At 41.1% G+C, this 12,757-nt stretch overlaps 1 long non-coding RNA gene across 1 annotated transcript; it reads left to right on the plus strand.

The window, feature by feature from the left end:
* Positions 1-396: 396 nt before the first annotated feature.
* On the plus strand, positions 397-10,469 carry LOC118663295. Its single transcript, XR_004970014.1, has 3 exons — positions 397-477; positions 1,068-1,307; positions 10,363-10,469. It is a non-coding gene; the product is annotated as an uncharacterized LOC118663295 (long non-coding RNA).
* The last annotated feature ends 2,288 nt before the right edge of the window (positions 10,470-12,757 follow it).

Below are 12,757 nucleotides of genomic sequence, written 5' to 3' on the forward strand. Positions count from 1 at the left end.
TGCAATAAGAAGCTTTTTAATAATTAATTAAAAAAAGTCTTTGTGCTTCCTTCTGCTTAGAAATAACAGGTGGTTGGAATTATTACTTTTTTTTTTCAGTAACCCCATGCAAATTTTTTCCAACTATTCCCATGTGTTCCAAAGGGGAACAAATAAGTCAGATTCTAAGCCTGAGCCTCAATCTCTTAACACCTGGATGGGAGAGGGAGTCAGAAATTTTTAGTGCAGAAAAAAAAAGTCTGTGTATTTATCTGAGAATTTGTAGGGCTGACTACCAAAATTAGCCACCTCCAGTGGGTCTCTTTCTTTACCTGGCTTATTTTTTCTTTAGTACTTACTATATCAGAACTTATGTCATTTACTTATTTAACCACTTGTTGTCATTGACTGTTTGTCTTGTCCAGTACAGGTCCTGGGTCCCTACTGCCAAATGGTTTCTGACATGTTATGGTTGCTTGTTAAATATTTGATAAATGAGTAAGTGAATGAATATACCTTGTTCAGCAACTTATTTCATTCCAAAATTATCAACCCATCAATAGAGTTAACATTTTCCTTTGAAGAAGCAGACCACCTAAATTTTATAGGTCTCCAGGACAAGTTTCTAGCAGCCGCATATGGGAATAACAATGGTATTCTAAGGCAATTATTTAGGCTAACAACTGGAGGAACTCTGGGAGAGAATGAGGAAAGGCAGAATACATTTGGATGCTTTTTGTGTTATTAGAACTCCTTATAAGTATTGCCAAGACTGTAAAATTAGTATAACATCTCACCCTGTGTAATAATAACTCTCTTTTTCCCTACATAGTTTCTGAGTTAATTTTCTGTTAAATCATACATAATAATTGCTTTAGTTGGTGGTATTATTGGTTATTAAAACTTTTAAACTTTAAATTGAGGATCCCTTACTCATGGGTGTAGCCTGGGTTGAGGGCTACTGTGCTATGCTTTGCTTGGGCTTTATTCAACAGGGAGAGGGGATTGTTCATGAGTGATCTGTGAGAATTTTGAACGTTTTGTTTTTTTATTATGATGATAATTTTTAAAATGTAAACATATTCTAGGTCATCAAGCTGATCACCTTATAATGAAGTTCTGCCCACATATGCATCTGTGTTTGTAACGGCTGTGTTGGGGACATGCATTTGTGATAACCGTCATGCATGTATGAGAAAAGAACAGCGGCAGGTTGAGATCAATGACACACGGTACCAGCTGAAGGCCAGACACAGTGCAGAGGCCCATAGGCAGGAGCTTGCATTGATCCTGTAGATGCTGGGATGACAAACCACTGAAGGACTCAGGTAAGATAAGGATAGTGAAGGTGGAGGAGGGAAGGAGAAATGGTCATGATGTGAAATTAGCATGACTTGGTGATTGTCTCTTGGGGAAGGAGGGTAGGATGGTGAGGGAGAGGAAGGTAAGGACGACTCCTCATGTTTCTCAAACCTGAGCAACATAGAGATTTCTCCTAAAGAAAAAACAACTCATTGCATCTGGAGTTGACTTGAATTAATTATATGATAATGTAACTTAAATATGTATATACATAAGTTAGGTATAAATTTTTTATTAGACTAATAAAACCAAAACATAGTCACAAATGAAATATAAAGAACTATAAAACCCATTCGTTCTAAATTAACAACTTTAATTTTATATGACAAATGGTATTGCTTGGATAAAACTAAGTCACTACTTGCAAACTAAATATAGCACAGACTGCTACAGCACAGGTGTTTTGAGTTGTGATAGAGAAAAACGGTGAAGAATTGTCAATACAACCCACCAACACACCAAACCCTTTCAAAGAAGAAGCCTTACTTTTCTCAAGTCTGAGAGACTTATTTCAACACTTCAAGGGTTTCTGAATTTTTTTTTAAAATATATTTTTTATTGATTTTTTACAGAGAGGAAGGGAGAGAGCTAGAGAGTTAGAAACATCGATGAGAGAGAAACATCGATCAGCTGCCTCCTGCACATCTCCTACTGGGGATGTGTCCACAACCCAGGTACATGCCCTTGACCGGAATCGAACCTGGGACCTTTCAGTCCACAGGCCGACGCTCTATCCACTGAGCCAAACCGGTTTCGGTGGTTTCTTCATTTTAAAGTCTTCTCTGACAAACCCAGCTGGATTGGAAGCCTGTCTTCTGGGTGATTGTTGAGTTCTATCATTTAAATTTTTTTTAATAAGAGTTTATTTGAGCCAAAACCGATGACATATGCCAGGGAGCAATATCTCAAATGCTCCTGAGTTTTACCATTTAAATTTACCTCATAACATTGTGATTCTATGTGTTTGTCTTTCACTGGAAGCCATCTTTTAAATGCCCTCAGAGCCCTGACCAGTGTGGCTCAGTTGGTTGGAGCATCATCTCGTACATCAGGTGGCAGGTTTGATTCCTGCTCAGGACACATACCCCGGTTGCAGGTTCCCTAGTCAGGGAATGTCCAGAAGGCAACCAATCAATGTTTCTTCTCTCTCCCTCTCCCTCTCCCTCTCCCTCTCCCTCTCCCTCTCCCTCTCCCTCTCCCTCTCCCTCTCCCTCTCCCTCTCCCTCTCCCTCTCCCTCTCCCTCTCCCTCTCCCTCTCCCTCTCCCTCTCCCTCTCCCTCTCCCTCTCCCTCTCCCTCTCCCTCTCCCTCTCCCTCTCCCTCTCCCTCTCCCATCAATTTAAAAGTAAAATGCCCTCAGAGACTGGAACAGTGCCTAGCATAAAGCAGGGCACAGTAAAGGTTCATTGGTTTAATGAAAGCTTTATATATGCATGTTCTGGGCTTTTGAAAAAAAAAAAGATTAATTAAGCTAATAAAAAAGCCATGGGGGTATCTCAGAGTGCAGTCTGAAGAGAAGAGACATTAGGAGTGCTTTTGGGTAAGGGATTTTATAGGAGTTAGATCTTCTGCAGTTGAGAAGGAGCAGGGGAAGTGAAGGTCCAGGAGGGAGTCAGATCATTGGAGGAAAGGTCAGCGGCCAGGTGTAGAGAACCACGCACGTACAGTGATGGGAACCTCCTGGGCAGGTCTGTGGGAAGCTACCACCTGTGTGGCTGGTGATAGGTGTCGGGCTGCTGTTGGTCCACAGGGCCAGGGGTTGGGAAGAAGAACTGAACATGGAGCAGAGGAGAGCAAGGACACGCTCCATCCTGCAGGGCACCTTTGCATATTCCTGTCACCATGTCTGACTATAACAACTTGCAGAGAGTAATGGCCATTGCTTCACTTTTGCCGTCTCAATATCACACCAAGTTCTCAGTCACCTCAAACCCACAGCCACAGGAGGAGAGGATTTTGGGAAACATAGGTGCAGCTTAACCAAGTAAACAGAGAACAAACTACTGCAGTCGGATGTCTGCTATGCAGTGTGGCTCTCCGGGACATACTTTCTTAGGCATCTCTGGCCTCATAATAGGCAGTAGGCGTCTCCAAGAACCCTCTACCCACAAATACGACAACCGGCAGAGTCGGAGCAATAAAAGCATGAGGCAGAGCTTCCCTGAAGGCACATGTCAGTTGCTGCACTACAACCAAGATATTGAGCCTTGGTCTGGTGGCCAGTTGAAGAAACTGAGCCTGGGACAGTCAGCGTGACCAGAAGCAGAAGCGGTTGTCTCTGGAGGAAATCTTCAACTATTCAGTTTGTATATTAAGCAATCATTTCAGTCACGATCACTCTGCACATTGGAAGGTAAGCCATTATGAATGAGAATCATCTGAAAAAAATAAGCAACAGATTTAGACTCCATAGACTTCAGTTGTCAGAATTGTCAGCTACAGAATAGAAGGCAACTATCCTCAAAATATTTGAAGAAATAATCAGCACAGTTGCAAAAATGAGCAAGCAACCAAAGACTATCAGGAATGAATAGGTAGACTTGAAAATAAAAGCGAATTTCTGGAACTGGAAAATACGATTGTTCAAAATTTAAAAACTCAGTGAGTGGGTTTAAGAGTAGATTAGATATAGACATAATTACCACAGCTGAGGGGGAAAAGGAATTAGAAAATCTGAAAAAGAAGTAGATATATGAGAAAATATATATCTAATTGGAGTCCCAGAAAGTGAGACTAGAGTGAGGCAATATTTAAAGAGATAAGGGCTTTAAGTTTTCCAGAATTAACCTCTTCCACACATATCAGAAACAAACTGTGTGAAAAAGAATAGAAAGCCCAAATAGTTCTAAAACTATTAAAGAATTCAACTAGCAGTTAATATTTCATCATGAAAGGAAACTCCAGGCTCAGATTGTTTTACAGGTGAGTCCTGCCCAATTTTCAAGGCATAAACTTCCACAAGTCCTTTTAGAGAACAGAAAACTCAAACTCATTCTATGAGGCCAGTCTTGCCTTGATAGCAAATCCAGGCAAGGTCAGTATGAAAAAGAAAATTAGTTTATAAAAATGACAGCATAACTGTTTTAAATCATTATCATGACCTGTTGAGGTGTATGCATTGCATACATATGACGATATAAAGAAAAAATACTTTAATGAACTTGAGTCCATTTTGCACACTCAGCAATCATTAGCAGCTGCAATGGGGGCATATTCAGATACCTTTGAACTAATTTATTAGAATCCTGGCATTGTCAGCAAACTGAGAAATGACCCTTGGCTCCCTGATGTGTGATTTTGAGTTGGAATCGGAAGGGGTTCTCTGCTCAGATGTGACTGACCTTAAGACTGAGTCCTGCAGCCTGTGTTGGTCCCTGATGGTTGAATTTGCTTCCCTCCGAAGTCTCCCTTTAACAACCTTTTCATGTCACTGAGCACTCACAGGGGTGCCAGTCTAATTACTGCTTTCTTCTTCTTCTTTTTTTAAAAAAATATTTTATTGATTTTTTACAGAGAGGAAGGGAGAGGGATAGAGTCAGAAACATCAATGAGAGAGAAACATTGATCAGCTGCCTCCTGAACACTCCCCACTGGGGATGTGCCTGCAACCAAGGTACATGCCCTTCACTGGAATGGAACCTGGGACCCTTGAGTCTGCAGGCCAACGCTCTATCCACTGAGCCAAACCGGTTAGGGCTTACTGCTTTCTTCTTGAAGATTTTATAAGAACTGTGAAAAATTAAAGCGAGTTTGTTGAGTTTTAAAATGCCCACTTATATATTTTTGCAAACATATCAGTTGTGGCCACAAAATTAATCAAGTACAGAACCTAAAACAAACAAAATAAAAAGAAGGGCAAGCTTAACCACCTGTGGAAGAAGACAGGATCTTTGTCTAGTTGAAGGTAATTAGATCCTAAAGTATTGAGAGTCTCATTTTGTCCTTTGCCTGCAGTGAATATATCTTTCTTTAAAAATATGTATGTTTATTGATTTCAGAGAGGAAGGGAATGGGAGAGATAGAAACATCAATGATGAGAGAGAATCACTGACCAGCTGCCTCCTGCACGCCCCCCACTGGGGATCAAGCCTGCAACCCAGGCATGTGCCCTTGACTGGAATAGAACCTGAGACCTTCCAGTCTGAAGGCTGGTGCTCTATTTACTGAGCCAAACTAGCTAGGGCCCTGCTGGTTTTTATGGACCGAAGTTAAGGTGACTTCTCTTCCCAGCTCTGGAACCCTGTGCTGAGATGTCTGTTGTGGGGCTGGGACCCCTTGCTCCTCAGGGGAGGCCTCCACAGCCGAGCTGTCTTTCCCAATTAGAAAAACCGCACCTGGGTGTCGGACCAGCCCCTTCCGTGCTTCTGCCCCTCCTACCCGTCTCCATGTGCTTTCTTCTTTACTTCTCTCATTGTAGGACTTCCATGCAGCAGCTTTCAGGTGGTTCTGAATGATGGTTGTTCTGTATTTTAGTTGTAATTTTGAAGTGGTTGTGGGAGGTGGCAAGTACTGGCCTTTACCTACGCTGCCATCTTCATTCTTCCTTTGTTCTTTTTTAAAAAATATATTTTATTGATTATTTTTACAGAGAGGAAGAGAGAGGGATAGAGAGTTAGAAACATCAATGAGAGAGAAACATCGACCAGCTGCCTCCTGCACACTTCCTACTGGGGATGTGCCCGCAACCAAGGTACGTGCCCGCAACCAAGGTACATGCCCTTGACCGGAATCGAACCTGGGACCTTTCAGTCCGCTGGCTGAGGCACTATCCACTGAGCCAAACCGGTTAGGGCTTCCTTTGTTCTTTTTAGTGTCTGTCTTTCTATGCCTCTTTCACATTCGGATGCATGTGATGCTATTTAGGGCCTGTCTGGTCTGGATGATCCAGAATAAGCTCTTCTGCTCAAGATTCTTCATTCAATAATCACTTTTGCCAAAGAGACAACATTCTCAGGTTCTAGGAACTAGGACGTGAATATGTCTTTATTATTTTCCGCCTACAGCAAAAAGCTAGAAATTCTCCTTGGTCACTGCTTCAAACATACCCACAGATTTTGATACACAGTTTTCATGGTCATCATTTTTTTTCAGAGATTCTTAACCTATGTTTATATTTCTCATTTCACTCAAGACTTGTGTAATAGAAGACTTAAATTTCCAGGAGAAGTGGCTTTTTAACTTTTTTTTTAATATTCTCTTTTTTAAAATATATTTTATTGATTTTTCACAGAGAGGAAGGGAGAGGGATAGAGAGTTAGAAACATCGATGAGAGAGAAACATCGATCAGCTGCCTCCTGCACACTCCCCACTGGGGACGTGCCCACAACCAGAAGTGGCTTTTTATTGTACAATTTCTCTTTTAAATTTTCTAGTTTTATTGCTTGTAATGCCATAGTATTGTGTGCAATATTTCTATTTTATGAAACTCGATGTTTTCTTTGTGACCTAAAATGTGATTAATTTTTTGAATGTTCCACTATACTTAAAAAAAAATGTTCTTTATTATTAGGGTGGGAGATTATGAAGATGGCGGCGGTATAGGCAGACGCGTCCCAGGTCATGTCCCTGAGCAAATGGAGTGAGCAGCTGAAACTAGTAACATCCACCCCGAATTGGCGAAATTCCTCAGCTGGCGAGACGGTTTGCAGCCGGGAAGAGCAGAACTCCCCTGGAAAGGTAAAAAAACCAGGGATTTGGGCAGGAAAGTTCGCCAGACCTCTAAGCCCAGAGAGTTGGAGGGAGACCGTGTGGCAGACTGCCGCGTCCCTTGGGACAGGCACAGCCCCTGACGGGGGAAAGGAGAACCGCGGGATTCCTGGCGCTGCCAGGGGAATTGAGAGCTGGGTCTGTGATCACAGAGGACTGAGCCTAAAGGGGGCAGCCTGAAGAGCTGACCAGACCATGCAGTCCCGGTAAGAGAAGAAGCTTACAGAAACCAAGCCTTCCCCGTTTCCGCGGCCGGCGTTTGTTTGTTTGTTTTCACTGAATCCTGTTCATGGGACATTTCGGATACAGACACTCACCTGTGCTGAAGAGAGGGAGAGTGTGCGGAGGAGTGGAATCTGGGGAGAGACTGAGGAGAGAAGGGGGGCAGGGAGAGGTGGCAGCAAATTGAGTGCTGAGACACCCCTGAGCCCAGGGCTGAGGCAGCCATTCTCTCCGGAGAGTGAGACTCCTCCCCCCAGCCCCCAGGCAAGGAGCACAGCCACACCCAGATTCCACCCTGTAGGAGATCAAGGATTAAAATAACCTGATCAGTCCCTGGGAGTTAACAGGGTCTGGCCTATAGAGGGATTTTCAATCCCAGCAACAACACAGCACTGGTAACTCTTACGCAGCCAGCTCTGGGCAGTGAACTTCCACTGGACAGAGAGGCCCTATAGCCTCAGAGGCCAACCCCAGAACACTGCCACCCAGAGGCTGACCCACAAACTGACTCTTTGCTAAACACAAAATAAGGCAGTCTGGGAAACAAATGCGGCTTGCTTTAAAATAAGGACTGTGGTTTACAACACAGAGGAACAGTGTATTGCAGGGAAACTCAACACTCTCCTGAATACCTGGCAGGTCTAAGGCGAGCCACACTGAAGAATAGAAGAACCGAAGGACCTTCACTACTGCAATATTTTTTTTTTTCACCTTTTAACTAAGAAACCAATTTTTTTTTCTTTTTTTTTCTTTTTTTTGTTTTCTTCTTGTTTTTTTTTTCTTTTTTCTTTTTTTTTTCTTCTTTTTTCCATCACCTGATTTTACCCTTTTAATTACTACCTTCTTATTTTTAACCAGTATTATTACTGCTACCATTTTACCATTTTTTTTTTTAAAGTGCCATTTTATTTTCTCTTTATTTTATTTTGGGATTAGTGTTCTCCATTCTATTTTCATCGTTATATTATTGGTTGTTTCTAGTTTGCATTCATCTCCAGGGAGCTGTTGCTGGAATTTGTTGGGATTAATGGCTGTTCTATAGGAGTATTCTCCTCATATAAAAAAGTCTCTTCCCCTCTTCCACTTCATTCTCTCTTTTCGCTCTTTTTTTTTTCTTTTCTTTTCTTTTCTCGCTTTTATTTTCCCCCCTCCTTTTTCCCAATTTCATTTTTGCACTCCTTTTTTTGGTCCCTAATTTTCTTTTCTTTTTTCTCTTTTCTCTTTTTCTCTTCCTTCTTCCTTATCCCCTAATTCTCTTAATTCAGGTGGTCACCTTTATTTGGGGTTATTCATATCGTGAATATATTTGTGTATAGTGCCTGGTACGTGGTGCCTTGTTGTGTTGTATTTTGTGCCTTTAAATCAACGCAGCAGATCCAAGCAACAGCAACCTCCTGAGCACCACACCCTCTGCTGAGGAACAGCAGCTGTACGTGAAACCTCGCCCCACCAGCCAGAAGAGCCACCACAGCTGTGAACAGCACCCACCAGAGGAGCTGCTGCCAACTGAAGAGCAGCTGCTACCGCAACCGCCCGAAGAGCAACCACAGACCAAGGAGTCACTGCCACCAAGGGAGCAGCCACTGAACGACTCAACGTCTAGATATGTCAGTGAGATCAAACATGGGTAGACAAAGAAACCCCCAAAGAAAAGAGAAGGAGGACTCTCCAGAAAAGCAGCTAAGTAATACAGAGGCATGCAACATGACAGAAAAAGAATTCAGAATAAGGGTCCTAGAATGCATAAACCGGACGGAGGAAAAAATCGACAACCTCTCCAAGAAGCAAGAAGAAACAGATGAAAAAATTGATAACATATGGAAGAAGCTAGAAGAAACAGATGAAAAAATCAACAACTTAAGTATTATTAGGGTGTAGCATCCACATGATTGACCTTATGACTTGTGTTGCTTAGATGTTCCTTGTATAGTTTCTTATTTTTCATCTGCTTGACTTGTCATTAAAGTATCCTATGTAGTGTCTATTTCTCACTCTATCTCCTGTAGTTTCTACTTTATTAGGCAGTTATTGGGTTAGTTGGTACATGGATATTCATAGCTGTCATGGATTTTAGCATCATCAAGTGTCATCATTTGTCTTATTTAATGCCTTTTAGCCTGAAATCGATATGGCAACCCCTTTTGCTTAATATATTTTTGCCTATTCCTTCATTTTAGCCTTTTAAAAAATATATGTTTTTATTGATTTTACAGAGAGAGAAGTAGGGAGAGGAAGAGAGATAGAAACATCCATGATGAGAGAATCATCAATCAGCTGCCTCCTGCATGCCCCTACTGAGGATTGAGCCCACAACCCGGGCATATGCCCTGACCGGGAATCGAGCTGTGACCTCATGGTTCTTGGGTTGATGCTTAACCAGTGAGCCACACCAGCCAGGCTTATTCTTCATTTCTGAGATAGTTTTTTTTTTTTTTTTTAAATTTCCTCCCTCCCCCCATTCAATCTCTTATGCATTTCTTCCTTTACATAGGTCTTCCTGGGTCTATTTCTGTTTCTTCTTGTTGTTGTTTTTGTTTTTTTAGATTTCTGATTCTAGATTTTTTAATATATCCAAATATTTGTTTGACGTCATTTAAATTAGTTTGAATCTCTTGGCATTTTTAGAGAAAAATCTTTAGGAAAAATTTAGTTGAAATGTTTTGATTCGTATAGTCTATTTTTTCCCACTTACAAAAGCTTTTATGGAATTTGTTTAATTTGATTTTCTATTGCAAAGCATTTCCAGGAAAATTTCTGGTTCGTAAGCATTCTCTTCTCTTGTTTTAGTAAATGCATTTTCTTCTTAGTAGATGATTATATTGGTGGTGGTAGTGGTTTGGAGAGATGTTGACATGATTTATTTTTCTTTTATTTCTGCAGGATCCTTAATTTTTGCCTTTTACTTCCTTATGTTCCTTCACTGCCACCTTCCAAACGGCTCTACTCCTTTTTATCACTTTTCCTCTGAGAAGTGATATTTCCTCTTTTACCTCTTCTGATCCTACTCGCTTTCAAGTCCCTTCCCTCCATCAGGTGCCATGGGCTACTAAGTGTTCAGTATTTTGGCACTTATTTTGGACTTTTTCTTTCCAGGGTAATTTTGTTTGTGTTCTGCTATTTTTTTCCCCCCCTGAGCTTCTTAAGCCTCCTGTGCCATTGCTCTCTACATCCTTAGGCGGGACTGGCAGTGGGAGCTATGCTGGAATGTAAGTTCCACTTCTCCACTTGTAGGTGATTTGAAATTCATAGTATTCCCTGTTTCATAGTGATGCTGAAAGTAGATGTCACATTTGATCTTATTTGTACTCCTTGTTGGTCTTTCTGCCTCTAAAACTATGAGAAGTACATTTCTGATATTTATAAGCTACCCAGTCAGTGATACTGTGTTATAGCTGCCTGAATGGACTAAGACAATGGTCATTTTATTTATCAATGTTCAGAATAATGCGTTGGTATACTAGCAGTGTTTACAGGTGGCCAATGAGTTGTTTATTTTTTATTTTTAAATAATTAACTCATGGATTTCATATTGAATAGAGAAAGAAATAATCTGTAACTTCTCTAATATACCCACTTTTTTTTTTTGGTAGAACTGCATCTCTTTCTTAAAAATTTATCTTTATTTTTGCAAGTTATACAGATAACTTTCCCATAGCAATGATATTAATTCTTCCCCATTGACCCCTTCTAGCTACCCACCTGCCGGGGCTGACTGGCAGACCCTGAGCAACAGATGAACAGATTGCTCTGACACATGTTTCTGTGAAAAAGAAGGCTAAGGGACTGTTTTACTTTAGAAGTAAAAAGCAGTCCTGTTTGCCTGCCTTCTTAGGCTTTTATTGTCACAACAGCTTGAACTCAAATTAATCTCTAGATACAATCAGCAGGGTAAGTATCCTTGAGAAAGTATATGCTTCTACAAGGTCGGGTTTTAAAAACTAAACATAGAGATTCTAGCAAAACACCCCAGGGGATCGGACTTGTTTGGAAAAGTCAAGGAAGGGGCTGCCACTTTCGGAGAATCCTCCTTACAGACATGCCGACCAAGTCCCGTGCTTCCCCACACCCACCTACTATTTTAATTTTTACATATTCTTTTCTGATATTTTGTCCATTTGGCTTACATATTTTTACATCGCTGTAATGAATAGGAATAGCTCATTTTATATTCTAACCTAATATTATGGAATCTGAACTCAATAAGAATGGAAATTTCATTCTAATTTTTTCACTAATAACACCTAGTGCCTCAAATAGTGACTGGTACATAGTAGGTGCTCAGTAACAATTTGTCGAATGAATAAATGAATGAACTTCAAAAGTGTTTTTTTATTTTATTTTATAACTGCTTTTACACTCATCAGCATATTAAAATGTTGTGGCATGGTTAAAGAGAACTGTTGTTTTCCCCTCCATAGCAATTATATTAACTCTTCTGAAATGACTATTTACCAGTCTTTGAAAAGTGACATCCGGGGGTGGGGGGAGGATGCTCTATTACATTTCCTGGAAGTAATTAAGAAAGTTATTATTTGTGTCATGTCAATCTGGGAGGAACACAACAAGTCTTTTAGAGGTCTTGTTTTGAAGTCATGAACTTTGATATTTTTTTCATGTTTGGAATGATATAATGGAGAGAACAGCACAAGCTGAGTGTGGTTGGGAAGTACCTGGAAGGATATTATTAGAACCCAACATGGACCTAGTAGTTGAAGGAATGTAAAATGTGCCCAGAACAAAATTCAGTGCAGTTAAATTTGCTGGGAGGAGAAACAGAATACTGTAATATATAATACAGGTTTATAGACAGATATGGCTACTTTTTTAAATGTTAAGGATATGGTAAGCCTAACTTGAATTAGTAATGCTAGTAGGATGTGTTGGGAGGAAAAGCACATGATATTAAAAGACAGAATAGCAAAATGCTATGTAGGTATTGGATCAGAGCAGTGGACTAGGGACTGGGCTTACATTCTGAGATAGAGGTTACAAACTGGCACCTCATCAAACCACCCCAGATGGGTTTTGTTTCAGTGGAAGGGAGGAAGGAAGGAAGGAAGGAAGGAAGGAAGGAAGGAAGGAAGGAAGGAAGGAAGGAAGGAAGGAAGGGAGAAAGGGAGGGAGGAAGAGAGGGAGGAATGGAGGGAGGGAGGGAGGAAGGAAGGAAGGAAGGAAGGAAGGAAGGAAGGAAGGAAGGAAGGAAGGAAGGAAAGAAGGAAGGGAGGGAGGGAAAAAGGGAGGGAGGGAGGAAGGGAGGGAGGGAGGGAGGGAGGAAGGAAGGAAGGACCTTTAAAAAGTAGGAGATTTGGAAATTGAGATTTGTGGAGTTTTTTTTGTTTTTGTTTTGTAAATTTGGCAGTTCTGAGCCCTCATTCCTGCCTGTCAGTGATAGACTAGATAGCAACTGCTACCTAAGTTGGGCATGTCCTGTCCACTCCTCCATGTGCCCACCACTGCCTAGGTCAAAGGCACTAAGTAAGGCCAGGTA

The sequence above is a fragment of the Myotis myotis genome, unplaced genomic scaffold (genome assembly GCF_014108235.1).
Source record: "Myotis myotis isolate mMyoMyo1 unplaced genomic scaffold, mMyoMyo1.p scaffold_m19_p_1, whole genome shotgun sequence".
Lineage (NCBI taxonomy): Eukaryota > Metazoa > Chordata > Mammalia > Chiroptera > Vespertilionidae > Myotis > Myotis myotis.